This window comes from Manis javanica, chromosome 7 (genome assembly GCF_040802235.1).
Source record: "Manis javanica isolate MJ-LG chromosome 7, MJ_LKY, whole genome shotgun sequence".
NCBI lineage: Eukaryota > Metazoa > Chordata > Mammalia > Pholidota > Manidae > Manis > Manis javanica.
Window position 1 is genome coordinate 116,994,848 of NC_133162.1, and position 27,987 is coordinate 117,022,834.

Below are 27,987 nucleotides of genomic sequence, written 5' to 3' on the forward strand. Positions count from 1 at the left end.
CCATCCAACAGTACTAGTTTGAGAATACATCCAGGATCTGACCACTTCCCACCATACCTTGGATGTTTTGGAAACATATGATAATGTCCAGTATTTTCTCAAATAGTACGTCATACCTTGCCTGAGTAATTAATTTGTTCTAATCTGTGACATATGTGAAGTAGTAATCATGGAGGCAATTGTGGATCTCCTCATTTTTTCCCAAAGTTACAAACTACTGTCAGAAGCATGAATGGTGATTAGTTAATGAATAATGTAAGAGAGTGGTTAGAATAACATAGAAAGTTTGCTTCAAAATGAGCAAACCTATCAAAGAAAAAGCTATTTCTCCAATATGGTCAGGATGGTAGCAGGTACATTATCACTACAGGAAGCAAATTTGACTGTCAAGTTGAGGAAGAATAATTACAATTGTCAGGCAGAGAAATAATGAGATTGTGGGAAATTGAGCATTCCAAAATTCCCACAAAAGTGTTGACTTGAATGTTTTCATCCCCAAACTCACTTTAATGCTATAAGATCTATCTCACTCAGAAGTCATTGTTGCCAGTTTTCATCCTGCCAATTGTGAAATATTCCAATGTGATTTTTATGTTTGTTTGTTTTGTTTGAGAATTCATTATCACATTGTCAGATTTTTAGGTCATTGCTTAGAGAGGCAATTTTGGTAGGGTTTTAAATCACCCATGTGATAAACCTGGTCTTTGGAAAGACCTCTGTCTCAATCATCCAAAATAATTCCATAATCTCTCTTGGATTGAGAGTTTGTAGATTTGAGGCCTATACATAATTCTTTCCTTGGCTAAGATAATACATGTTTCCAAGCTAAAAAGAACTTTCCCAAACCATGTGGAAAACAAAATTGTGACACTCTACCAAGTGACAATTTCAACAGCTCAAATGTATTTTCAAAAATTTCAAGCAGATCAAATACTTCCAGAAGTTAGGCACTGTGGGTCCTCTTTTTGTTTTGCTAGGTTCATGATTTGTGGTGTTCATAACAGCACAGCACTTCCTTTGAAGTCAGTATTATTGAAGCCTCTGGAGGCACCGGGCCTGGTAAGTTCCTTGGAGACAGACCTAGTGTAATTTGTATAACAGCCCACAGCATTACCAGTTCACACTGTAATTTTGCCAGATCTTATAAACTAAGCACACTTGGCCCTAGTCATTAGAGAGATGGACAGCCTCCAGGGTAAACCCATTTGCTGTAGAAACTATCATTAAAACTATTATTGAACATCTATCTGGTGCCAAAAATACATCCAACTCATTGTAGTCATTCAGATCTGTAGCAAGACAATGTTTCTGTGCTTTTCAAGGGACACATGAATGCCTTGGCAATTTTAGTCCAGGGAAATGCTGAAATGGAAAAGCACTGGTCCCAGAAGGCACTCAGGCAACATCATTCTGCTTCCCCTGATTCTGGACCACTTCCAGTTCCAGCATCCTTTATCATCCCCTTATGCAGCCAAGAGTCAGAAGGGAGATGTAATTTGATCATGTTTGACCAATTTCATGTCCAAAACACTTCTCAAATCTATCTCTTCATTCTTCATTTGAAATTCCACTGCATTCATTCAGTGAATACCACTTACCTGGACTAACACAACCACTTCCAAACTGGTCTCTCTAACTCCTGTCTACCCACTTCCCCGACCCTGAATCTACCCCCATACATGCATCCTCCACATTGCAGCTGGAGTGACCTGTGTAAAACACACATGTGATCCTCTCACTCCCAAGTTTTGAATGGTTTCGAATTCATCCATCAATTCATTCAACAAATCCCCAATGCCCCAGCCCTGTGGAAACAACGGTAAACAAAACATACACATCTTTGCCTTCTTGAAGTTTCCATTCATGTGAACAAGACAGGCAATAATTCGACACCTATACAAGGAGAGAAGAAAAGAGAGTAAAGCAGGTGGGGGCAAGGTTTAGAAAGGGTATTCAGGAGAGCCACTTCTCAGCAGAGGGGAATGAGGGGAGAGGTCAGCCATGAGAGAGACGGGCAGGAAGGAAAAGCACTCTGGGCAAAGGGATTGGCGAGTGCAAATCCCTGAGTCAGAGAGATGCCGTGCATCCCGGACCCATCAGGGAGGCCTGCCTGGCCAGAGTGCAGTGTGTAAGGGAACTGGGGAGCAGGGCAGGGACCAATTCAAGTAAGGCCTTGCCTCTCAGGCCTTGGTAAGAATGTGGATTTTATTCCAAATATGAAGAATCCACTAGAGGTTTGAGTGCTCACTAGGGAATGTCATTATCTGATTTACACTTTAGAGGGAGCACTCCTGCTTCTGTGAAGAGAGTAGACTTTAGAGGGGCAGCAATGGAAGGAGGCCGAATGCCACCAAAATTGTGGGACTATTGCTGTGATCCATAGTAGTTGGACTAGGCTGGTGATGGTGGTCAGATTTGGAATATCTGGTCAAAAGGGTTTGCTGAAGCAATGCGTATGGGTTTGAGAAAAAGCTAGGAACAAAGACACAGCATTGCTCATAGAATGGGACCCAGGCTTATAGCATGGCAACCGAGTCACTCCCCACCTGACACATGCTTCCTTCTTCAGCCTCATCTCCCACCATTCCATATCTGAAACATTTTCCTCCAGTAATTCTGAATTCTGGGAGTTTCTTTACCCATGTCCCCATTTCACGGCTCTGTGACATTTTTTTTAGGTTGTACTTTTTGCATGGATTTCTCTTACCACCTATACAAATCTTTCTCATCTTCAAGACTCAACTTAGGCATGATCTCTTTGGGAAACCTTTCCCGGATCCCATGTCAGACTTTCCTATACTCAGCATCCAGGAGTCTTATCTTAGCACTGATTATATTACATTGAAACTCTGGTTTTTGTCTGTCTTCCTACTAGGCTGACACCCCCACAGAAGAAGGATCTTGCATTATATATCTTGGTATCCCCAGTACCTTACTCAGTGCTTACACACAGAGGAGGCTCAGTAAATACTCACTAATCTGAACCAAATCTCCCAGGAACTCTTCATGCTATCAGGTCAGCCTGAAAATGGACCAGAAGGAATCAAATCATCAAAGGGAAATGGAGAGTGAAGCTTTCCTGGATAAATCTTATTGAGCAGAAGGACTTGCTGGGCACATGAGTTACATGCCTTACTTATAGCATGCTGAGAGCTTTGGAAGCCCCAAAACATCTCTGGATGTGATTAAGACAGAGATCAAGGAGTAAAGTCTTGGGGGAAAAGGGAGAAACACAATCACCTACTGTATTTTGTGCATGGGGTAACTATCTTCTAAAAAATGAAACAACCAGATACATCCCCCTGTTATTTCTGCCTGTGTCCTCAACACTACCCCATGCCACTTTTCATGGTCATCATGTCTGACAGAGAATATCAAGAAAAGCAGCTTGTGAGCTGCAGGTACAGAGCAGTGTTCAGGGGACCTATAATCACATTACATAATGTGGGGTTTATATAAAGTTGACAGAATGTGCTGATGTGAGCCATTTACAGTTCAATTGTAACAGAGCAGGCTGGCAAGCAGCTAGCTTTATTTGGGAGATGATGTACTCTGGATTCTGCCATCAAGTCAGATTTAGAATAACAATCTGAAGGGAATGCAATTCCCCCTTTAAAAATCCTGCCTTTTCTTCCCTGGATTCAGAAAAGCAAAAGAAGCTAGAAGAGTCTACAGAGTTCCAGAATTTTTATGACTTTTTACAGAAATGCAACCCATCTAAAGGTTTTGCGCAAAACATATTCAATATACAAACTAGATTTGAAACAGTGGACAACAAACTCTTTTTGTTAAGAAATACGTTCCTTTAACTTAAAAATGTTGCCAGTTTAAAAAAATTTAAGTTCCTTAAAAAAATTTTAAGGTCCTTGAACTTAAAAATAATTTGGTTAAAAGATTTAACCAGATTTTCAAAAATTTTTCATCATAGCCTTACTAAGTTACTATAAAACACACGGCCAATGACAAATCTATAAAAGGACTAAACTATAAAAAAGACCCAGACTAACAGTCCATCTATGTTACATGTATGAAAAGATTAAGTCGCTGCTGTCTTTAAATACAGGACTGTTTTCACCTGACTTTATTTTCAGATACATTCTGAAACACTTGTGTCAAATTTTTTTTCTGCTGTGTTCTTTATTTTTTCACGGTTTCTTTTGTTATACTGAATTTTTATTTTCATAATTAAACATTTTAATATTTTTCTTCATGGTATATATGAGTGTGTGTGTGTGTGTGTGTGTGTGTGTGTGTGTGTGTGTGTGTGTGTAAGGGTTTTCCCACAACAAGAGCATAATGCCAGCCACTTTTGCTTTTTTTCTTGTAATTCTATAGTTTTCTACACTAAATCTTGTATTTTATGTTAACATAGTGATTTAAGTCAGTATGAGCTCTTTTTTCTCCTGAATGACTAACCAGTTTTCTTAACATTTATTAAATAATCCATCTTTTTGACACTACCTCCCTTATCATATATTTATTCCCCTATTAACTTGAATCTCCTTCTACACTCATTGCTTCATCTCATTCTTCTGTCTGTCCCTGTGCTGGCAGAATCACACTGTTTTACTAATGACTGATGCTGGGGTAAGTTACCTCTTATCACTTTGCTTTTTCAGAATTTTATTGGCTGTGACATTCATTGACTATTATATTTTTCAGATATTGTTGGCTGTATTTATAAAAAATTATCTTAAAAATCAGTTAGTCAAGTTCCCTCCAAAAAAACCATTTGGAGTTTTGATTAGGATTATCATTCACACATTGATTGACTTTAACATCATTGACATCTTTACATTAGCATTTCTAGCCAAGAAAAGGTGTCTTTCTATTCCTTATTTTCTTTTATGCCCCTCAGCACATTTTATCACTTTCTTCAGAGGTCATGCATATTTCATGCTAAGTTTACCCCTAGGTATTTTGGATGTTTGCAACTTAGAAATTATAATTTGTCCAAATCCTACACATCAAGATTCAAAAAAGATCTTAGCCTCCAACTTTTAGTCAGCACATCCTGTTAATGTGCCACCTAATTTTAATTTCTAGCTCATCCTGAAATAAATGAGTCCTCACTGAGGTTCTTCAGTCATAGCCTTTGGAGCCTTATCATTTGTAGCTGTCTGGTATCTTTTAAACATTCTCAATATTTTGATAGATTCTCATATCATAAATCCAGCCTTGCCAAAGTAAAATTAAAAAAACAAAAATTATGACTCCTTCTAGTCTTACTTACAGCTACAGTGCAAACATCAGACCTAAGCTGTTCCCAGCATATACACCCATATAAGACTCCAGAAGAAAAAGGTGGAAGGTAGCAACCAGTAGCCATGTGTATGGAGATCAATCTTTTAGCAAAGGTGGGAATGAAGGCATTTGATTGTTCAGGAGCTGGCATGCGGCACCGAGCATGATCGGTGGAGGGTGGTGGCAGTGATCTCTTGGTAACAGCAATTCTGCAGTATGGTGAAGCAGAGCTGCAAGCTGCATTGTTTTGGAATGTGTTGCATTCAAACTTGATATGATGGCCCTTACAGAAATCCTATGAGCTACCTGAAATAACCTTTAACAAATCTCTTTCTCTTTAAACTAGCCAGAGAGGATTCTGTGGCTTGCAACAAAAACCGCTGACCAATTTATAGATGAGCAATGGGAATCCATGTAATAGGCACTAAGAAAAAAAGAACTTCTAAACAAGTGTGGATGGATTGTGCCTATGCTTACCTTTCTTTTCCTTAGGCATTTATCTAGTTGCGGCCTTTACAGTGGCCTCTGGCTAGTAAACAATGTTTCTGTTTGCATTTTTCTCAAGTGCTGTTAAACTTGGCTCCCTGGTGTGAAAAGCAAACATACATTCATAGCACAGGACTTTGATCCCTCAGTTGTGTAACTTACCATGTGTTATGGAGAAAATGTGTGAATTTGCTAATCTTTTTTTTTTTTTATCCTTGTTAAAATTGGCCATCAGCATGTCTAGTGGAAATTTAACTATAGGTATTCTCCAGCACACAAATAAAGTATTCATATATGACTATTAATCGACAATAACACAATAAACACATATATTCTTGCTAAACTACACACTGATCTCAGCCATAGCATTCACCACCAATCTGCATATTTTACTGGGTTTCCAAAGCCAGATTAATAAGCTAAAAGAAACCAAAATTTCAGAATTGAACAGGGCTAGAATTTATTGCCTTTGTTATTGGCCTCTCATACTGGAACACGAACTGAAGGTAAAAAAAGCTTACTTCAAGATTGCTAGGTATAAAATAATGGACACATGAAGCTGAATATATATTCCATTCTCTTCTTTTACTCATTCCATTTTTTTTCCCCTACCTCAGGCACATGGATGACCTGCTTCTCTTTTTGGGTCTCCTTTCCACTTCCTCAAATAGATGGTAAAACATCTGTTCTGACCTTCCTTAGTCAAAGTCCAAAGATAACTAGGGCTTCTTTTCTATTTGCCTTCACCCAGAATAAGATAACCCTACTCATTCCCAGAAGTACACCTTATACCCTGTTCAAGTCATCTGTTAGTCATTAGAAGAACAACCATTAACAGAGCATTAATTCCCTAAATGTTCACCCGCATCTCAGGTGCTATTTCATTTCTCTAGTTTCAGAACCTCTAGCCTATAACGACCATAAGGAGAGATCATTTTGTCTCTAGGGTTTAACACAGTCCCTAGAACATATAAATGCACAAGCAATATTTGCAAAGTGATGTTTCAGTATTGGATTATCACTGATCATTTCTCAGATGTACGTGAAAATGCGTTGTAACTAAACTTTAAATTTCCAAAGTATTTGAGGTGGTCTATGGTCCAAATAGCAAAATGTTCTGAGTAAGTACATATTTTTTCATTCTGAAATCTTTCTCTATAATTTACTTTAAAACAAAGAGGATAAGAACGAAATTCATACTCACTCCACAATTGTATTAACTGAAAGCTTTTTTGAAAACTTTATGGATCTGCTTATATAAGCAACTATATGCACTAGAAAAAGCATATTTAAATGAAGTAATCAACAGGGACCTACCTAATAAAGAACTGAACTAAAACATTTAGCCAGTGAGAGTCAGTGGGGTTATCTTAACTGTTTTTTGTATTGGAATTGGTATTCCTAGACTCCATATTACAATATAATTACCTGGGAAAATCTCTATCAAACTGGAAAGTCTTACTTTTCTTTCTGACCTGACCAACAGGCCATACTTTCTAGACATAATCTTTTCCTATGAGGACATGGTAATATGGGTTTTTAAATACTAGTTTCTTAGAATCTAGATTTAGCCAATTACCCTTGTGAAAGATAAGCCAAAGCTCAGGTAGCTACTACAAATTTTCTCTTTTGTCAAGTGGCTTATTTTTCTTGTACTGACCTTCCTTTTTCAGTAATAACTGTAATAAAAATTAATAACAATTGGGAAATCAAGGGAGATTTTACCCAAGAACTCGACAATGAAAAATGCCAAAAGCTTGAAGGGTAGTGGCCTTAGTAAGTACTTTCTTGAAGTCATTTATTTATTGCCTTAACCCTGTTGCTTGGAATTATTGGCTTGCATATAAATATAATTAAGAAACACTTTCTTTTCATATAAAAACAGAAGGGAACTTTTTTTCTAATAAGCAAAAATGGTAACCGAATAAAAAAGAAATAGAAGGGAAGCTCTCCAAAACCTACAGAATTGTACTTGCTTCTTTCTCTTAAAGATTACTAAGAGTTCTTTTTTGCCCCTTCCTACACTGGAAATTTATCTCCTCAGCTTCAACCACATTGAACAGGAGTCTTATGATTTAATGCCTGTACTTCATATTGGCAAAACTGTAAAGAAGTATTTTAAAATGTAAGTTTGCTCTTAGAGGTCTTTCAAAGACACTCTGATGAAATTCAAGTCCATAGTAGCTGGAAACAAAAAAATAAGTGACAGTTAATAATTGCAAGTGGCCACTTAGAAAGCAGAGGGGTTTTTTTACACATAAAGTCTCTACAGTATCGACTTCAGTTTGGATGACCTGTTTCTTTGCTTTTTTCAAATTCGTGCCAAACTCAAGTAATCTCTTTTCTTTACGTACTGTACTGCAGATTAAGATCAGATTTTTGCATAGAGCAAAGAAAAAAGAAAAAGAAAAAGAAGAAGAGCAAAGAAAAAGAAGAAAAAAAACCAAGAACCCAATTTCAATCAGTTACTGGGAGGAAAAAGGTCAGTCTGTTAACAATTACCTATTAAACAGACACTACATGTGCAGTACTGGAATAGAGGTTTATGTATGGGAAAAGAGGAAGCAGAAGATCGTAACTATACCCCATGAAGAACTCAAAATCTAACAGGGACAGAATGAATGTAATACAGACTGAACAAATACAACATGCAAAAGTATAGGGACAATATATATGACCAGCCTGAGGATTCCATGCAGGACCAAAATCAAAGATGAGTATGATTTGCCATCTGAACTTCTGTGGTAGGTACAATTCACCACGCTACTCATCTCCGTGAGAGTCCTCACTGCTTCGCTATACTTGTGGGATAGACCACAGGGCAAGGAAGCAAGTGATGTACCCCACATCTATCAGTCTTTCAGCACACAGTTTTCTTCACTATTCAAATTTCATTACAGATGTGTGAATGCAAAGGGCTTCAAGAAACTTTTAATCCTCAGACTATATTCTGGAAAACCATTAACTTAAATCTTCATTGGGAAGTCCATGCCTCCCCCTCAAAACTGGTTTAATAAAAACAATTTAAATTGATTAATATTTTTCACTGGATTCCATACAAAAAACAATTTGAAAAAGAAATAGTTATCCATGTGTAAATCTGGGCTAAGAGAGCAGAAGACCATGGAGAAATGAAAGATGGCTCTGACTACCCCATGCAGCACAGGGACAGTGTGGTGTTACTTCTCCTATTTCTCATGATGGGGGGCTGTTCAAACAGAGAGCAATTTTTGAATAACAGTAGAGGGTGAACACAGAAGAGCAACCTGGGAAAATCACCACGCATGCCAAATAGCTAGTGTTCTTAGCTTTTCCTTCTTTCTGCCCCTACATTTGTTACATGGGAAAATCTCTATCACCAAAACATAGACTCACATACATTAAATTTTTTAAAGATAAAGTTCCTATCTCAAAAATAGTAAATTCCTAGTGGGATCAGGATAAGAGGTATGTTGATTCTTTTGCAGATAGATGGTTACTACTGAGGATGTCAGTGTTTTTGTTGATTTTGTTCTATTAAGCGCTTAAAAAAAAAATGCCATCCATCTGTCCTTAATCTGGAAATGACTCAGTGGTTTAGAAGCTTTTGTTTAAAACTCACAGGATTGCTATACATTGACTTGACTGCCTAAATGTGAAACTCAGGCCTTCAATTAGACACCCAAGTGAGAAAATTATGAGAGTAACAGAATTACGTTCTTTCATAACCATTTATTGTCATCCAGTGTATTTAACTTAATATCTTATGTCTTCCTTGACACCTAGTTAAAATGTTAGTCTCATCTAACTGAAATTGATGAAATCTAAAATGTATAATTAATGACCTCCTTTGCAGAAGAGTAGAAAATTAACTTTATTTCTTTTAGAAAAGGTGTTATTCTCATGAATAACCAAATTTCTCTAAGTTGTTGGAAGTAGTTTAGCTTAATAGTCTTACAAAAAAGAGCAGAATTTTTATTCTTCCTTTTGCAAAAGAAATAAAAGTCAGATGCACTGTAACAATAAAGCTCAAAATTAGAAATCTTTCTGGCTACTACCATTTTCAACTCCCACACTCATCACTTGCCATGCCCCTTTTTTTTACTTTTTTGTATTATTTCTATGTTTATCTGTCTCCCCCACAAGACAGGAAGCTCTTTGGAAAGAAGGAAATAGGTGCTGTTCATTATAAACTGTGTCAATCCCAACTCTCAGCCCAACAATGTGTACACAGCAGGTGCTCAATAAATGTTTGCCTACAAACATTTTAAACTTAAATTAATAAATGTGCAAGAGACTGTATTTGTTTCTGTATACAAAGATGGGCAATTGTTGACATCAAGACTTCCAAGTGGGCAGATGATAAGTGAGCAATCCCTTGCCTACCTCCACCTTCCCCAACCTGGCTAGAGCTGTTGTTTGATTGCACCATGTAACATTCCTCCTTACCCCTCCTTGTACTCTTGATAGCAAATATGTGCCTTATGCTTCAAGGCTAAGAGCCCCTATGGGGAGAGCTTAGCTGTGAGCAGTGCCTTATTCCAAGGACATATAACATCCCAAGGGAACTCCTCTGGACTTCCCTAACCCTCTAATCCATGGGGGAGTCTAATGCTGCCCCAGACAGGAAAAGGCAGGTTTCCTTTGACAATGTGTATGTGCTTTAGAAAGATGGTCCCATAGCCTAGGTCAAATTGGAAAAGGGAAGATTTCCTAGCTGCTGAAATGTGGGCTATGGCAATGGTGTGGTGAGTATCATGAATCTTTAGAGTGTATATCTAAATCCTCTTGGAATCAATTTGTTTCTGTCATCAGCAGATCCAGTGCTCCAGTACACATGGGTTAGGATGTTTGGCTTCTTCATTCCCACTTCACCCTGGTTGAGACAGGCATCCTCAATAGGATATGAAAAGGCTGGAAGAGACACCCTTTGGGTTCAACCTCCCCAGCTCCAAGAGTAACAGCATCTAGGAGAACAATGAGCAGGGCTAGATTGAGGCTGTGGCCAAAGGGGCTTCAAAATCCTAGTCCTGGGACCAGTCAGCCCAAACCATCAAGCCCAGGGATCATGCACCAGAACCAGAGTTTCAAGCATAAGATTTGCAATAGAGGGCAAAGGGCCAGAAGGGTCAGAGAGAGAGAGCTTCAGCGGCATGCCGAGGTTGGAGGATGCCTGTGATGCTGTTCCATAGACAAATCCGCCAGTGGGCAAGGAACTGTTAATGGCCCTGTGCCAGGTTGGATGTCTTGTTTTCTCATTTCCCAAGGATATCAGTATGAGAGTGGGAGCTTACAGAATACAGGTGCATGCCCTTCTAGAAACAGGTTTTAGCTTGAAGTTTTTGTTTGTTTGCTTGTTTACCAAAATCAGAATCAGAGAAGTATCCACTGGCTCTGGACGGTGGCAAAGATGATGATGAACACAACCCTGGTGAAGGCAGCAGAACACGCCCCAGGACATCAGTGAAAAGGGGACCTATGGCTCCAGGAGTGGCGCTTCTGGCTAAGACCATGAGGAAACCAAAATAACTCAAACAGTTGTGCTGACATGTACCCCGCAGCAAGTAATGGCAGGTATTTCAGCAGATGAGAGTATCCTGGGAGACCCAGGGAGCCAGGAGGACACATGAGGCAGAGTTTGCTAAAGGCGACGTGGGGGTGCTGCAGCCCCCTTACAGTGTGTGTGCAAAAACTGCCTGTGAAGTACATGGCTGTCATGATTGGACCAGATGGCTCAAGCCAACCTTTGAGATGTAGCTATCAATGTGACACTGGAACTCACCTGGATGCTCTGTGCAGCAGAGGGACTTTGCTTTGCCATCAGTTCCAACATGCCTCAAAAAGTCATTGAATGACCACTAGACAGAGACATTGTTCTAGGCACTGAGGATATACAGTAGTGAGAAAAAAGATAAAATCCCTCCTCTCATGAACATTTCTCTATTTGGAGAAATGGATCAGTAAGTAAATATATAATCTATGAGAACAGTGGTGAGTGCTACGGAGAAAATATGTGGGGGGAAGAGGATAAGGAATGCTGGTAGGGGAGAGGTTGCAATTATAAACAAAGCATCCAGAAAAGATCTCACTGAGAAGGGAATGTTTGGCAAGTGATATCATCAAAGAACATTTTTTTTACCATGAAAATTTATGTTATCTTTAATTGAATGTCGAGGACAGTCTAGAAAGATACAAGAAGGGAAAGAGATGTCACACAGGGGTAAGGTGTTTCTTGAGACGTGTATGTGGAAATGGGAGAGGATGTGTTGCCCAGCAACCAGCAGTGGGCACTGAAGCATTTATAAGGTACCCAGTTCTCTGGAGTCGCTACCCCCTCTGTCAGGGAAATGGTAGTGCCTGCCCTGTGCGTGCAAAAAGAGCCTTTCTTACTGCTCCCTTCCCAACAGCCTCTCTGTGGGATGCGCTTCAGTTCTAGACCTCCATCTGGGACCTGGGAGAGGAAGGGATAGAATGGACCTCCTTTCTTTTTGCCACACCTTTCAGTTTCCACAGTAATAACACCAGACTGCATAGACTTTGGCAAATGTCTTTCCTAAAGGATTAGTGGAATTTCAGAAGGGAATAAAAACAGAGGCAGAACAAATATTAAAGCTCCAGCAACTTGGACTTTTCTCCTTGCATGTCAACTGCACTCAAAGACATATCAAGAGATATTAACTCAAAGAGAATTAAACCTTCACAAAGGAAGGTCCCCAAGGCACCCTTTCCCCAGCTCCTACCCTGGTTCTCTTACACATTCATATGCACACACACACTCACACATACACACACTCACACACTCATACAACCTTCCTTCCACCACCACCACCTGCAAACAAATGCCTGTTGATACTATAGAAAAAGGCAAAACAAGATAAATCAACCATCTCTAGTTTTTATTGACTACTAAATGTTACCTGGCTGGAGAGAGAGGAATTAATTCCTCATGAAGGGGTTTCTTAAATCTCTTATTTTTTAGTATTTTTTAGTATTAGCAGATAGAATCATCTCCTTATTTACACAGTTTCCATCCCATAACCAGCCATTTAGTTTTTGAAACTCTGGGGCTTCATCCTCCCAAATTGACTATCTATATTTGAGAAACAGCTCCAAGCACAAAAGCAGCATAGAAATCCAGACACATGAAGAAAATGATTTGAAATAAGAGAACTAATCTAAATTTTCCTTAGAAGTTAGAAAATATAGTTTGAAATTCATCTCTGAAATTTCTTCTTTGACTCAATATCCAGTGAATAAAGAAATTGAAATTTCCAGTATATCAGGAGTTTGAATAACTGTTGAATACTTAGAAGACTGAAGGCTGAATGATTTGGTATTTTTGACCCAATAAGCTAGTATGGAGGAAAAAGGCCTGTTTAAGCAGAACCTTCACTGGACTTGTCTTGCCATGGGAAAACTGATCTGTGTGGCCACTCAGATTTGTCAATGATCATTTTCATGTTTAATAGAGAAAAATTTGAATATCATTCTAGTATTTAGAGGAATACTGTGTTTGAGAGCTCACTGCATGCACATTTTCAACTCCATCTAATTTGATAAGCACTGTCCCTTTTTTCCTACAAATTGTTTTCCTATAAGTTTTTCTTAATAAGGTTGCATTTTCATCTAATATTCTCTTTATACAAATGAATGTTATTTACATATATAAAACTGGTTAAGAAATCAAAATAACATCCAATGGATATTTACAAGCAATTTCATCTGCTTATTTGTCAGTTTCATAAAATTTAAATCTGGTATTTTCTGACTTGGATTCCATTAGATTGGTACACTTAAGAGTTGAGCTGATTTTCTTTCATTAAAGTTTAGTTTCTGTGGTTTAATCAGTGAATATATAATTGCTTAAAGTATTCATTTTATAAGATTTTTCAATAAATTATCAGGGATGTTTAAATCTAAAAACTGGTGCTATTTCTGTACTTGTGGTCATAGATACACAGCACAATTTCTGCAGCTAGTCAGATTGCTCTACTTTAATCTAATAAACCAGCTGGAAAAAATGGTTCTGTTTATTCTTTGCAGGGTGTTTTCTTTTTTGTTTTTTTCTGTAAGAATATGGCCCTTTCATACCTTATTCTGTCTCAAAGTCCATGAACTTTTGTTCCAAATCACCCCTTCGTTCATCGGGTAATAGTTAACACTGACTGATAGCTTACTTAGTGCTAGGCACATAGTAATGGATTAATTCATTTAATCCTCATAATAACCTCAGAGATATTATTCGTATTCTTATAAAGGTAAGGAAAGTAATGCACAAATAGGTCAACCTTGGGAAATAATGCCCATCTTTCAGGTGTACCATATTAAGAGCGAGAGTCTGTATGTAAAGCATGATGCTCTGAAAGGTCTGCCATGCTCTTATTAAGTGCAATGAGATATGTGAAGCATGCAACATAATACCTAGCGTACTCTTTGCACTGTAGAGTGCAAAGAATTCAACTCGAGTTTGTTCCCATTGTGCTTTCTATCTATGTTCCTCTATTACAGCAAGTTGCTCACCATGTTCCAATTATTTATTTAGCTAAATGACCTTGAGCAAAGTGCTTAACAGCTAGTAAGTAGCTTGGCAGGATTCTCACCCCCAGGCAGTTCTTGTGTAGAGCCCTGGCTCTAAATCGGTACAGCACACTGATAGATAAACAAATAGCATTGATAATTCCATCAAATCACCACATATCCCACCCTATTACATGATTATGGCACACAAGAGATACCTCTATTACCACACTGATTTGAGACTATTATCCATAGTCAAATCTATATGATTACATCATGATATAAATGTGGAAGGAAAACAAGGAAAATACAAAATGGAATAAGTGCATACAGCAAAGGGCATACCTCCTAAAAGCTGGGGATCTAGATTCAAGTTTGGGTAGGGCAAGAGCATGAGTCATCTAACTCTGGGGAAAAAAACGAGAAAGTGCTGAATCTAAGTTTCAAGTGAGAGAGGCATGATGAAACACCCTGCTCATGACCTTCATCTTCATGATGCTTTTATCAGAAGGAAAAGTAATAGAGTAATGGTAATTCATAAAACATTTTCAGATGTAATCATTCTTACCTGCTACCAGACTGCTGGTCTTTGTGTAACAGAAATCTGATATTCCTCCGCCAAAATCTTTCAGTGGCTGGTCACCATCACAAGTTCACCCTGATCTTGCCGTATCGCTCGTAGCTCTCTCTCCTTTCCCCACTTGGTACAGACACGCAACATGATGGAGAGAACATGGGTTTAGAATCCAGAAAGAGACAGATTTAAATTTCTTACTCCATTTCTACAAACTGAGTTATCTAGAGAACTTTACTTAACCTCTCTAATACTTATATTCCTTCACTGTACTTTGGAAATAATAATATATAACTCTGAATTAATATTATTTGGATTAAATGCAATATTTATATTTATAAAAGCTTATGGCATAACATCCAGCATGACATAGGCACTGCAGGCTTTCAATTAGCTTTAATCCCACCATATTTTATTTTTATATTTCATCTATAATAGTACTTGGAAATACATCCAAATTCCTTAATTTCTTTAGGCCTGTTTTCCTCATCTTCAGAATGAGCATAGGAGTAAGTACCTGGTAGAGTTTTTATGAGGAATAAAAAAAATAACTAATGCAAGGATACAGTAATCACTCAATGAATGTTACTTGTATTAGTATAACTGCTATGGCTCTTAGTTCATGGTTTCCTTGAGAACAGCAACTCTGTCTTACACTTCTTTTTTATCTCCAGCATCTTCCATAGAACCTGCCTATGCAGTACATGCTCAATAAAATTAACAAATACAAACAGGAGTTTTATCTATTGTGCTCTTGAGGCAGGATTTCTTGGGACCCACCAAAAAACTGGATTTAACCAGTTGCAAATCTCATTTTCTTAGTCAAACTAGAGATTTCAGAACTCAACTTTGTTAATGTAAATTACAGCTGCTATTGAAGAAAACCCCCACTGCCCATAGTTATTAGCACAGTGCTTTGTCTTTCATAAGAATTCAGAAAGCATTATTTACTAATCTAACAAGTAATAAAGTTAGGCTGTTATCCAAATATTTTAGGAAAACAGCTCATGAGAGAAAAGTTGGACATGAGAGCCTATATTCGATAGCATTATCTAAATGAACTTTCCCATAAAATTGCTTGTCATATCCATACTAAAAATGTTTGTTTTTACTAATTTCTAGTGCTTCTACATTTAAAAAAAGAAGTTCTCAACTAGCTTAGTACGTGTATGACCGGGAGTGGTAAGTATTCTTTTATACACAGAAGTCTGCATCTTCCTGAATTCAACATGTAGAATGTGTTAAGAGTATAATAATTACTGAATGCTTTCTATTTGTAGGCACTGAGCTAAGTGCTTTGCATGTACTGACTCATTCAATCAACAAACTCACTGAAAGAAGTCTTATTATTATTCCCTTTTACAGATGAAAGAACTGAGACACAGAGAAGTTTCAAAACTTGCCCAAGGACTCACAGCTGGGGAGTGACAGAGTCAGAATATAATAACTTCAGGAAATCCAACCCAAAGCCTTGCTCTTAACCTACTGTCTCTGTCAGAGAGTATAGATTGAAGAAAAATCGCATTTTTGGCTTTCAACTAATGTCTAATATCACATGGGCAAATTGTCATTATAAACAATATAGGCATGATTGTTTTTTCTTTTTTAACTTTAAAAAAGCTAAAGCTTCAGGATAGCCTGAACCAGCAGCACTTGAGTTATGAATTAGCTTGAAAGCTGCTTTTTTGGTGCCACAAAGGTAACTGATTTGATGTGGCAAAATAATACAATCCAGTTTTAAGGGTAACATTCGAGCTGAACTCAAGATTTGCTTTTTAAAAAACAATCTGTAATCTTCAGTTACCAATGGCTGATTTCCAGGTTCTATTTTGAAAGTGATAATTAGGCCTGGAAATTTTTTGCTAACTTTGTTATGTAAATCACACCTTTGGGGGGGAAATTGGATGAAATAACACAATAGCAATAGAAAACCATTTTACCCTGAATGATGTTTTTCATCTATACAATCAGATGAGATATGTGTGAGGCTTTTTTCTGTGCTCAATGATTCCTAGAGCATTTAAAAATTCAGTCCCCAATTTAAAAAAGAATGGTCCTTATTTTCATTTATTCCAACCTCAGATATAATCTTGAGCTCCTCTGATCTTGGGTCCCCACCCATTGACTAGTTGGAGGCTCATTATGGAACCCTGATCCACCAGAATCTTAAGCACTTTTCTCTCTTTCATCACATTTTTCCCTTTATTTTCAACAGTTCCTCTCTGGAAAGAATGTAATTTAATCTCCAAATAATACTTGTTGGTTTCTATTTCTGAAAAACCTGGGGACTGCCTAGATAACACATTTCCTGAAGACTTTTCTTAGTCAAGGCAATCCCCAAATAAAACTCTATAACTTTTATTGCACAACCCATTGGAGATGGCTATGCACAACACAGACCAGGTCAAAAGGGAATTGTATTAGTTCCTTTGCTACCGTATTTCTTCACACAGTAGGAAAGCAAAATGAAAATGGTCCCACCAAACAGCACTGAGCACCCTATTCTAGCTCATCAAGAAGCAGTGTCCAGTTTTGATGGGAAAGTTCAACTCCAGTGATGGATTCAAGACACACACAGAACTAAATATATCTCTAAACACAGCATAGCTTGAAAAATAGACCAGAGATCTGGTTTCCAACACTGTGGCATTAACCCTTTTCAAACTATGGAATTCCTTGAAACAATCATCCTTAAGGTTAAAGAGAAAACACGTCATAGAAAATCATTTCATATACAAATATTTGCTTGTGTCACAGAATACGACATTCCCACGGTGGCTGCATTCTACCTCAGTTACTTACTGTATGGCATCCAATGGCTTAGTGATTGTTGAAGCCAAGAACAAAAGCAAAATGGATATAATTCTCCTATTCATATGTCGAGGTCAGAATAGAGAGGCTGATTCATCCTGGAGTCCTTAGCAAGTCATAGTTCTTTCTACCATCAGTTTGTTCACTTGTTATTATGAGCTATTGAATTGTTGTTTTTCTTTCTTCATTCAGGGCAAAAGCATAAGGTCTAAGCCAGAGAGAGTGGAGTCCTTAATGGCTCTTTTCTTTCTCACTTACCCACTTGACAGTATAGCCAGTTGGTTACGTAGCCAGTTAGACACAAACACCTTTGTTGTCTCTCCTCATGCCTCCCTGCTTTATTCACTTGTCAGGGTGCTTTGTTTCTTGCCTGTTGAGTAGGTTTCCTGAGCACATATGCTCTCTCTGTTGGTATATATAAAATTTACCATAGTGAGGTTTAAGTTTAATGTATATTTTAACAATTTGCCTGCTCTAAGGAAGTCACTTGCTCTTTTTTCAAACTCTAGATCTTTCTGTATCTAGTTTTTGGTAAATATGCTGACTCAAAGAAATCATCCCTGATTTCATGGTATTTTCCTTTTCCATTTTGGCAATATTATTTGAAGTACATATTTAATACCTTATTCTATTCTTTCTTAAGCCTGCCTGTCAGTGGCTCCCAAAGCTGCTGCATATCATAAATGCAATTCCTACGAATCCTGATTCAGAAGTTCCTGAAACACCCAAAAGACTGTGTTGTTTTTAAAGCTTCTACAGTTTTTTATTCTTATTCCCACCCCTGCAAGAAGGGTTGTTTGCATTGCACAGTCAATATGAAGGAAAGCAAGGAGTGTCAACCTATAAGGGGGTGGCCTGGGTATATGATTTTTTAAAAACTTTGTAATTCTGAGGTAGACAGTGGTTGTCAGCAACTGAGGACTTTTATTAAAATGACCTACCGCAGTCCTGGGGAATGTTAAGGTGGAGACTACTGCCGACAAGACTGATGCAGCTGAAGCATACAGGCAGGGATTGAAAGGTTAGGTTGGGATAAATGAATAAGGACTCTTAAATGCTAAGTTAAGGAGTGGAGATCTATTTTGTAAGTAATGAAATGCTGCCAGAGCTTCTTAGAAAAGAAGTGTTGTGATCCAGCCACCAGTTTAAAAAATATAACTCTGAAAGCATTAGAAGGATGGAGTTGATAGGGGAGAGACCAGAGTCAGATAAAACCATTAATGGACCAGGCCTAAGAGGAGGAGGCCCTGATTGGTGAAGGAGGGAAAAGAAGGAATGGATGTTATTGGACAGCAAAGAAAAACTGTCCGGTGTTAGAGTGGACATGGAGGGTCAGATAGAATGAAGGGTTGAAAATGACTGTCAAGTCTCAAGCTGGACTTAAGGAAAACCTGCAATCCCATTAAACTGAAAAAGGAGGCCCAGATTTTGACAGAATGATTGTAGTGATCTTTCTTTCTTGAAAATCAGATTCAACTTGATTTTGGAGAGATGTTCAATAGCCAGTTAGAAATTTAGGTCTGGAATTAAGGAGAGAAGTTAAAACTGAAGAGGTAGGTTTATGGCCAACTACACACAAATACTACCTAAAATAGTACATGATACTACTACTCAGGAAATTTGCATATGTAGGGAGTGAGGAGGTTGAGATCACTGGGGCCTTAAATGTGACAGTAGGCTGGCTGAATCTTCTGTCCCTCCACTGAACTGATGAGCTCAGTGAAGAGGTCACTGTGCAGTATGTGAGAAGTAATAAATTGGGAAGGAGCAAAATGGTCATGGAGCAATATCAATGGCTGTATCAGTCAGACTATGCCAACTGCTGTAAAAAACAGTCCCCAAATCTCAGTGGCTTAACATAACACTGCATGTCTTGCTTATGTCACAGCTCAATGAGAGTTAGTGGGATTTGGAAGGAGCAAAGGGGTAGATGAGGATCTTTACACTGCTCTTGTACCCATTCAGAGATCCCAGGTTCTTCACTCTTCAACTGAGGTGTCAAGACCACCCTGGTATCATCCAAGAAAAGAATAAGGGCAAAGAGACTGTGGAGAATTTCTAAGACATTTTAGAAGTTAGGCCTAGGAGAGATATATATCTCTTCTATGCACATTCCCCTGGTCAGAACTCAGTTATATGGCTTCACCTAACTGCAGGAGATGCTGGGAAAAATAATTTTGTTGCATACTAGTTGGAAAAGAAAACAAATTTGGTAAGTGCATGAAATGTCTCTGCCATAGTCTGTTCTCCTGGTCACAACATATCTATGTAACCCTCTTCTCCCATACACAGAATGAAATTACCTTTTCTGTGAGAAGCAGCCCCAATTCCCATTCAATCAGTGCATCTGGCCCAAAGATTGGGGTCTCTGAGTAATGATCAAGCCCTCAAGTCCAGACAGGATTCAGCAAATTCTTGTAGACTATGAACTAAAAAAGACACAGGTTATCTGCTTCTCAATTCACATACTCCCAAAATTCAGTGATAGAATGGATTCAGAACAACCATTTAAAACCCTCCTATTTAGGAAAAGGAAGCAGACCTAAGTTAAAGCAATTCTAAAATTCTGCTGGGCAGACACTTCTAAGGGGCTCCTACCATGGAGTACGGGTAGGTGAAGATTTTCTTATACAGACCCTTATTCTACTCTTTGGGAGGACTCCTTTGACCTTTCATCCACGGCCCCTGCCTCTACCCACTGAGAGTGTCTTCCTTGTCCAACATCTTCTTTGATCATGTTTGTAGTGGGTACTTGGGAGTATTCTTTTCTTGCAGACTGCACATTTTATAAGCTGCTGCTTCTTAGAACTTGGGATCCAAGAGTTGTTTTACTGCTTGAACACTATAGATTTTCTGTTTTTAATTCAAGCTTGTAGGTTTTGGTTTCTTTGGTAGTACACACTCCTCAAAAGCATAAAATGTCTAATATACTTTACTCATGTTCATCCCATTAGCTAAGTAAACATCCCAAAATTCTTTTCTAGACACAATTGTCAAATATGCTTTATCTCTGCTTCCCCTCACTCTACACCTTGATATGTCAATTTAATAGCAGTCACCTCAGTGCCATCAAGGTTGGTTGAAAAGCCACATCCTTAATCTGATCTTTGCCAATTGCTTGGCTATTACTGGGTTTTTCCGTTTTTTTTCTATCATTGCCTATTGATAGGGGCTTTGAAATGGTCACCTGTGCCAACCCTTCAGGGACCCAGATTTCTAGATTCTATTCACTTCATTTCTGCTTGTTAAATGACCATTTCTTTCCTGACCTTATCTATTTCTTGAAATTTTTCTCAAAAATTAGCCAACACTAGTCAATACACATGGACAGTTTGATTCTTTCCAGCTATTTCCTCTAGAGCTTTGTTCAACGGAGATGTCTTCTGACTCCCAAAATATAAGATGCAACAGTTTTACCAAACCAGTTGCCACTATGTATAGATTGTCATTTGTTCAGCTTTTAATACTAGTTTCTCCACTACCCGCTCTGCCCCCCTACTTCTAAGCCAATGCCATATATTTAAGGTTTTTATTGAATAGCACCCTAATCTTGATACCCAATTTCTATATTAGTTAAGATATCCTAGCTGCTATCATAACACCAAAGTCTCAGCGTGCTAAATAATAAAGATTTTTAGCTCATGTCATAGTCAATGCATACTAGGGACAATGGGCTATCTAGGCTCTCCCTAACTTTACACATGGCTTCTCTTCTCGGCTTAATTATGTCTCCTCCAAAATTCGTAAATTTAAGCACTAACTCCCAGTAATCTCAGAATGTGTCTATATTTGGAGATAGGGTCTGTCCAAAGGCAATTAAGTTAAAATGAGGTCATGAGGGTGGGCCTTCATCCAGTATGACTGATACCCTTACAGAGGAAATCCGGACACAGACACATAGAGAGGGAAGCCAGTGTGAAGACACAGGGCAAAGACAGCCGTCTACAGGCCATGGAGAGAGGCCTGGAGCAGTCCTTCCCTTACAGCCCACAGAGGAGCCACCCTGCCAACCCTGTGACTTTGGACACCTAGCCTCCAGGGCTGTGAGAAAATAAAATCTATTGTTTAAGCCACCAGTCTGTAGTACTTTATTATTGCCATCCTGGCAAATTAACATGGCTTTCTACGATGGTCACCAGGTGTCATCCAGCCAGCAGATGGGGAAAGAGAGAATGCAGAGAATCTTGCCTCGACTTCAGGGCCAGTTCCTGGAGATTATAGGGGCTGTGCCTGTAATCACACCCACGTCCATGACATTAGCTAGAACTCAATCACGTGACCTCACGTGACCTCAGGAGGTAAGGCAATGCTGTTGAGCCAAGGATGAAAAGGAAATGGGTTCAGTGAGCCCACGAAGTGTCTCTGCTGCAGTGGCTGCTGAGTTTGAGACGGGAATGATTCTCTACTCAGACCAAGAATTAGTGTAATTTTGGCAGAGAACTGGGAAGGAAGCAGAGGGTAGAGATCTTTCCTTCATCTATATGTTACTCTGCTGTTTATAAGATATGTTTCTCTGTTATTACACAATTCATATGGCCCCCAAAACAGCCCATTCATCTATTCACGGAACAAGTATTTGTTGAGTCCATATACATTCAAAGCACAAAAAAGACTCTCCCTTAAGAATTTCCCAGTTCAACAGATGTATGGGCGGATAGGTAGGCACCTAGTTGTAGGAAGGTTATTATCCCTACATTATCCCTATTATTATATATAAGTAAATAGAGTCACAGAGAGACTGAGTTGCATAAGTCAGATAGTTAGTAACTAAGAGTCATATTTTAAAAAGATATGTGTATATACATAGTGCCTGGCAGGCATATAATAAATACTAGTCATCTCACTCCACCCTTTGCTTTTACATCCAGTGATGTTTTCATAGATTACACAGGGTAATCAAGTTTATTAAAATTGTACATGAAAGGTGCATTACAAGAAGCATGGTTATTTTAAATACCTCTAACTATACACGTATCACTCATTCTGTAGCACCACCAGAGTGCAAACTCTTCAACGATGTGTTCAGACATGACTGCCACACACGGGCCCTTCCCACCTGAGCCACCCAACTGAACAGACTCTGCTGTGCTCACCATACATCCCACGCAACATGCTGTGGAAACCCCCATTCTCCTGTGTTTGTTCATGCTTTTCTTACCTTCTGGAATCTCAGCTCTTTTCCTTCCCGCTGATCTGTCTAAATCCTACCGATTCCTCATGTCTCTTTGATGGCCTCCTCCTAATTCTCCCTGCCTATTTCAGCCTACCTCAAGACTCCAATATCTGAACTCACTATTTATAATATTATTTTGGCATACCATCCCTAGACTGTCCTTACATAACTTTTTTTATGCTCAATAGACTTAGAATAAAGCATATTTTTATGTTTCTAAGCTTCTGGGGCTTTCAAAATTCATTTTGCAGTTAGAATAAATTTGCATGAATCGTCTGCTCGTTTACTTCTTACAAAGTCATAAATTGGCAGATCCTGTTTCAGTGTGGTGTCTAGATATGGCCCTCTCTGGTCAAAAATGTGACATGGATAACCTTGTGTAGCCTTTCAAATCTTTTTCTTTTAAGGGACTTTGTAATGTTTTCCTCCCACCGTCAGGGTAGCAGAGTTTGCTTGGCCTCACAGGTCTGCCTAGAAGAGCCCTGTGGCCATAGACAGTTTCAATTTTCCTCATCTCTTCCCAAACAAAATGTGGCTGTCCTGTCTCCCATTCCCAGGTATCCAAACTTAATCAGATAAACAAATCTATAGTAAGATACATGTGCTCAACAGGGCAGCAGCTTCATGGTTACAGTGTCATCACATCCAGGATCAGTCATGCAAACGGTAGTCAGTGAGGTAACATTTGAAGTAGGGGGGCAGAGGGGAAGAATTTTTGATGTCCTTCAAGTGACAAAAACATATGTACCTGAGCAAAACTCTGTTCCAGCAAAATATCACCAAAGCGGGAGGGGTAGAAATCCTCTGGTCCAGCAAAACATCACCAAAGTAAGAGAGGTAGAAATCCTCCTTAAAATTGATTTGAGTGGTAAGACATCATGACGCATGGAATCTACACACCTAACTTTAGTGCTCAGGTGTTGTATCCCTATCATAGCTCCTTACATTATTAGTTATGGTTATAATGCACAATTAAATGGAAGCCAGCCAGCTAGTTAATATAAAAAGTTCTTTCTTGCAACAGCAACAGAAGACTTTTTCTGTTCTCTGACTTATCATTTACTAAGAGAGATAATAACAAGCAATGCTTTAGAGGACAACTTTCTGTTTAACAGTAAATGAGCCTCAGAGAAAAACAACAAACAGATTTAAGTTTGAAAAGCACCTGCCTTCACTGCATGACTGCTGGCTGTCATAGCTACACACATAGTGGCCCAAGCTGTAGAAGTAGTCCAGGCAGGCTCAGACACTCTGAGAGAGAGCTGGGAATGAGCAGGTTTTAGTTTTAGATTATGAGCCTCAGGTACCTGAAGGCCATGTCTTGTTGATTCTCTTCGCACACTCGTGCTCAGTACCATGTACATTTTTGACCCTCAAAAGTCCTTCAGTACTGATATCACAAAGCCTTCTATATTTGTCCATGACCCTCAAGAACAGAAGAGGCAACTTCACCTACACTCAAATATCCCCATTCACTTAAGGCCAGAAGCTGAAAAGTCTTCCCCTACTCCACCATAAAATATTTTATTATGCCAATTATGGGAAACCCAATCACTCAAATGATTCATAGTGAGATGGAACAAAAGTACCTGGAGAATCATCAAGAATAATCATAAAACTGGCCATGGATGTGAATACAATATAAATGTCTTTCTAATTTCAATGATTCTTTATTCCTGAAAATAAAGGAAATTAATCATTCATTCCTCCTTTTTAAATACAAATATAGATATAAATGCATTTAAATAGAGGAGTTAGCTTGAGCATCAGAATCACCAACTTTCATTATGGATGAGGTCGATTCAGAATGGAAGGAAAAGACAAAAACTAGCAGCATGCTCTCTCATAATGTACTAATTTACTATAAATAGATAGTAAATCAAGCTTCACAGAATTTTGTTTCATTATAAATGAGAAACAGTAGAATCAGCCTATTTATTTATTTATTTATGGAGCACGCCTACCAATTTATAGGTATTTCAAAGCACATCAAAGGGTAAATTGTTAATTACGCAGGTAAAGTGGCATCCTGATTACCTGCAAAGTTTCTTAGTTGTATTTTCCACTATCACACGAAGTAGAGATAATTACTCTTTTGGTTTTTATTATTCTTTTTGTTCTCCAGTTTAACAACTTTACCACCAACTGATTAATATTAACATGTGTGTGAATCTTACAAACAAAACCCTGTAGTCTGTTTTTAAAAAAAAGTCTGCTTAATAGCTTTTTGCTATTAAAAATTCTTCATCATCTTTGCTATTTTACAGAAAAGGCACCCTCAAAACTTATTAGAAATGACAAGAAATATTTTTAAAAGAGAAAAACTAGTTTCAATGATCCTTTTTCAGTTCATTGCAGTACAACTTCTCTGATACACTGACAATGCTTTTGCACCACTGCTCATCAGCATTTTCATCTGTCCTGTGCTAACCTCTTTAGCTTTAAGTATGATAAAAGTTACAAGATCACAAAGCAGTACATCTCTATGTCCTTCAGAAGAGGAAGTTCTGAGGCTCCATCTCTGAACAGAGGATTAGTTTTGCTTTCCTGGTGTCCTGCTCTATGCCCTCGAATGTGTGTACACAAATGCAGGTGGTGACAACAAGTAGGGGCTGTGATAGGTCCATCCATACCTGCTCAGGGCTGAGTCAGTGGATCTGTTAGTGGCCCTATTTGTGTGTGTGAGGGCCCGAGAAAGGAAGAAATACAAAGGGACTTCTCCGATCCTGGCTATTTGAATACTTACAGATGCCGAGAACCTGTATGCTTCACAAAGTAAGTACTTACTGTATGTACTGAAAATCTCTGTGCAAATGAAAGTGTTAAGTCCCAAAGAGTGGCTTTTCTAATGCTTCAAACAGACAACCCACATCTTTACAAGGACAATAAATTCTTGCTTATTTAAAACATATCTTATGTGCTTGGAACCAAAACACTACTCTCAACAATATCATATGGTAGAAAACAAAAGGAACAAAGGATGTTTTAGTAACTGGGTCTTGTTGTGTTAAATAAAAGCAGCATGAAGTTTACATATTTATGTGGGTGTAATGATGCAATCCAATCTCAGAAAACTCATACATTTACAAGATGAGGTTGGGATATATGCATTCCTGAACACTGAGATTAACAGTACATTTATGGAAAACTACATATGCTGCTTATAAAGAAAAAATATTGCCACCTTTATGAAAAAAAGCATGACAAAGATCAGCCATTCATAAAAGTATTTTGATCAGTCTTCTATTAGTTTAAAATTGAATTACTCAGTTTTCTCCTTCCAGTTTAAGGGGGTCTAACAAATTTTCTCCAACCACTCCTAACCCAGACTGAATCTTGTTCTTCTATTCTTACTTCTTTTATTTCACCCTAAAATTTCTTCTGTTTTTGTCCTATCATATTGTGTATACAAGCCACTGCAATTCTTTCTGAACAATGGGAAAAGCACACCCAACCACATCTCTTCCCCAGTTCCAAGAAGCAGGTGAATTACATCCTACCTTGTTCAGAAAGTTTGTGTCCTACCTTACAGCTGCCTTAGGAAAATTACTCAGCCTCACGTCAGCTGCATTCTCAGCTTCACATTATCAGAGAAGAGTTTTGAGGCGTGGTGGGGGGACATATGTGGACGTGAACATTTAAAATCAGCAGTTATAAAACCTGGCTTGAGGTGCATACAGAACCAGGTATTGCATGCTAGAGTTGCTATAATTAAACTGATCTCAATTCTGCCCCTTCTCCCAGGTAACTCTAACAAACTGAATTGCCCCCAGTGACAATGACAACTCCAGTGCTGCATCACTCCCCTTATCCGCGGAGGATACATTCCAAGCCCCCCAAGGGATGCCTGGAACCTCAGATAGTACCAAACTCTACATATACTGTGTTTTTTATACATACATACACATCTATGATAAACCTGAATTTCTAAATGAAACACAGTAAGAGATTAGCAACAATAACTAATAATAGAATGATTATAAGAATATACTGTAATAAAAGTTATGTGAACAAGGTCTCTCTCAAAACATCTCATTATACTGTACTCACCGTTCTTGTGATGATGCAAGATGATAAAATGCCTACGTGATGAGAGGAAGTGAGGTGAGTGACGTAGGCATTGTGAGGTAAAGATAGGCTGCTACTGATGTTCTGATGATTCGTCAGAAGGAGGATTGTCTGCTTCTTTACTGCAGGTACCTGAAACTGCGGAGAAGGGGGAACATCAACAATACAGGTTTGAACTTCAGGGGTCTTGTACAGAGCTTTTTTTTTCCCCCAGTAAATAAGCAGTGTGTGAACTTAGACATAAGGCAGCATATTCCATGGGTAATGTAGTTTATAAAAGTCTTACAAAGTGGCTGAATCCAGAACCTTGACGTCCTTAGCACGGTACCCTAGCTAACTGCGTTAACCGGCTACTACCTGAGTCAGACAGGAACACCAGAAGCTGAGAAGCCAAGGGCAATTCAGAGGAAGGAGAAGGGGAATCTCAGCCCCCTGTAAGTGCGCCCCTCCCAGCCCCCGCGGATCCGACTGCAGGCAACTGTCAACCCTGGCAGGGACCAGTAGAGCAGCTAATTCACTATCTGCTTGCTTTCTGTTCTCTGTTGGACTCCACAGCCCTCCTATTTCTTTCCCACTTGTTTACTTTTTGTTTTATCTGAAGTTTATTGACCCATTTCATTTAAGTAGGCTATTAGTAATTAAGTTTTTATGGAGTCAAAAGTTATACACAGATTTTACCTGTGTAGGATTGGCACCCCTAACCTCGTGTTAGTCAAGTGTTAACTGGACTGTATTTACATGTTAAAAGGAAGCAAAGTTGAGCTGCACTATGTCAGTATCTCTCACCACATGTACTGTTGGCATCTGCGTAGGATAGTTCTTTTCTTTACATGACTGATTGTTCATGCAGGACAATTGTCATCATCTCTGTTCCCTGTTTCAACTGATTAGAGTGATCCAAAATGTCTCCTTGCACTTCCAAATGTCCCATAAAGAACTCTTCATTGAGAATCACAGAGCTATTAGGAATAGAGCCCCAAGGTGAATATCAGAAACCAACAGCTTGAGATCAGATAAGAAACTGAGTTGGGAAAGAGTGTGGAAAGGAAAGTTTGCTGTACCAACAAGACCTTCTCATAAACCTTGAAAAGTCAATACTATCTGAGAAAGAGAAAGGCCTAAATAATTTTTCTTC

At 38.6% G+C, this 27,987-nt stretch overlaps 1 long non-coding RNA gene across 1 annotated transcript; it reads right to left on the reverse strand.

Annotated features, from left to right (window-relative positions):
* Positions 1-933: 933 nt before the first annotated feature.
* LOC140850615 (uncharacterized) lies at positions 934-26,954 on the reverse strand. Its single transcript, XR_012133562.1, has 7 exons — positions 26,835-26,954; positions 19,915-20,040; positions 17,870-18,016; positions 14,795-14,926; positions 2,976-3,022; positions 1,835-1,893; positions 934-1,080 (listed from the first exon to the last, which is right to left on the reverse strand). It is a non-coding gene; the product is annotated as an uncharacterized lncRNA (long non-coding RNA).
* Between the last annotated feature and the right edge of the window lie 1,033 nt (positions 26,955-27,987).